Source organism: Petromyzon marinus, unplaced genomic scaffold (genome assembly GCF_048934315.1).
Source record: "Petromyzon marinus isolate PM22_M1 ecotype Great Lakes invasive population unplaced genomic scaffold, UKy_Petmar_22M1.pri1.0 PM_G_Scaffold_182, whole genome shotgun sequence".
NCBI classification, from domain to species: domain Eukaryota; kingdom Metazoa; phylum Chordata; class Hyperoartia; order Petromyzontiformes; family Petromyzontidae; genus Petromyzon; species Petromyzon marinus.
Genome location: NW_027422742.1, coordinates 165,001 through 167,500, shown reverse-complemented (window position 1 = coordinate 167,500; position 2,500 = coordinate 165,001).

Sequence of the window (2,500 nt, the reverse complement as noted above, 5' to 3'; positions counted from 1 at the left end):
CTCACGGGGCTGTTAGGGTGGCACAGAAATCCCTCGGAATGGGAAAACGGGTCATTTTCGTGTCGCCACATTGCATGCGAAGCATGCAACTTCCAGAGGCATTTGCAGCAGAAATGCATGTGCAGTCAAAAAAAAATTGATATTTTTCACGGATAGACCCCGTGAAACGCTAGAAATTGGCGGGGATGTGTCTCTTGTGGCTCACGGGGCTGTTCGGGTCGCACAGAAATCCCTGGGAATGGGAAAACGGGTCATTTTCGTGTTGCCACATTGCGTACGAACCGCATGAAACTTCCAGAGGCATTTGCAGCAGGAATGCATGTGCACTCAAAAACTTCTATATGTTTCACGGATAGACCCCGTGAAACGCTAGAAATTGGCGGGGATGTGTCTCTTGTGGCTCACGGGGCTGTTAGGGTGGCACAGAACTCCCTCGGAATGGGAAAAGGGGTCATTTTCGTGTTGCCACATTGCATAGGAACGCCATGAAACTTCCAGAGGCATTTGCAGCAGAAAGGCACGTGCACTCAAAAATTTTAATATTTTTCACGCATAGACCCCGTCAAACGCTAGAAGTTGGCGGGGATGTCTCTCTTGTGGCTCACGGGGCTGTTAGGGTCGCACAGAAATGCCTCGGAATGGGAAAACGGGTCATTTTTGTGTGGCCACATTGCATAGGAACGGCATGAAACTTCCAGAGGCATTTGCAGCAGGAATGCATGTGCACTCAAAAACGTCTATATTTTTCACGGATAGACCCCGTGAAACGCTATAAATTGGCGGGGATGTCTCTCTTGTGGCTCACGGGCGCTGTTAGTTAGGGTCGCACAGAAATCCCTCGGAATGGGAAAAGGGGTCATTTTCGTGTTGCCACATTGCGTACGAACGGCATGAAACTTCCAGAGGCATCTGCAGCAGAAATGCATGTGCACTCAAAAACGTCTATATTTTTCACGGATAGACCCCGTGAAACGCTAGAAATTGGCGGGGATGTGTCTCTTGTGGCTCACGGGGCTGTTAGGGTCGCACAGAAATCCCTCGGAATGGGAAAACGGGTCATTTTCGTGTTGCCACAATTGGCATACGAACGGCATGAAACTTCCAGAGGCATTTGCAGCAGAAATGCATGTGCACTCAAAAACGTGAATATTTTTTCACGGATAGACCCCGTCAAACGCTCGAATTTGGCGGGGATGTTTCTCTTGTGGGTCACGGGGCTGTTCGGCTCGCACAGAACTCCCTTGGTCCACCTGATTCGTGCATACAGGCAGCAACTAAAACTCTGTAAACCTGCTGTGAGGACATCTAAACAGTGGACCAGTGAGGCTGTGGAAGATTTGCGGGCGTGCTTAGACTGTACTGACTGGGATATGTTCACGACTGCTACCAATAGTCTGGATGAACTCACAGAGGCTGTGTACATCAGCTTCTGTGAGGACTGCTGTATCCCAACACGTACCAGGGTGAACTTTAACAACAACAAGCCCTGGTTCTCAGCAAAGCTCAAAAGGTTGAGGTTGGAGAAGGAGGAAGCGTTTAGGAGTGGGGATAGAGACAGATTCAAGGAGTCGAAGAACAGGTTTAGCAAAGCGGTGAGAGAGGCTAAACGACTGTACTCAGAGACACTAAAACACCAGTTCTCTACTAACGACGCTGCTTCTGTCTGCCAAAGGGCTCAGGCACATCACCAACTACAAACCCAGAGCGCCCCACACCACTAACGACTCCCGCCTAGCCAACGACCTGAACGAGTTCTACCGTAGATTTGAAAGACAATTGGACTGTCCTGAACCACCCCTTCCCACCCAAGAGGCCCCATCCCCCACCCATACTACAGAAACGACTCTCTCCTTTCAGGAGGGAGAAGTTAATGGGCTTTTCAAGAGGCAGAATCCACGCAAAGCAGCCGGGCCGGACTCTGTCTCTCCAGCCACCCTCAGGCACTGCGCTGACCAGCTGTCTCCGGTGTTCACCAACATCTTTAACACCTCCCTGGAGACATGCCATGTACCAGCCTGTCTCAAGTCCTCCACCATCATCGCTGTGCCCAAAAAGCTAAGGCCAACAGGACTAAATGATTACAGACCGGTCGCCCTTACATCTGTGGTAATGAAGTCTTTTGAGCGCCTGCTCCTGGCACACCTCAAAGCCATCACAGACCCTCTCCTGGACCCCCTTCAGTTTGCCTACAGAGCCAACAGGTCTGTGGACGACGCAGTTAACATGGCCCTCCACTTCACCCTACAGCATGTGGACGCCCCAGCATCCTACGCCAGGATCCTGTTTGTGGACTTCAGCTCTGCCTTCAACACCATCATCCCTGCCCTGCTTCAGGACAAGCTCTTCCAGCTGAACGTGCCCTACTCCACCTGCAGGTGGATCACAGACTTCCTCTCTGACAGGAAGCAGTGCGTTAAGCCGGGAACAGAAGTCTCTGACTCCAGGTCCATCAGCACGGGAACTCCTCAGGGCTGCGTCCTTTGCCCACTGCTCTTCTCCC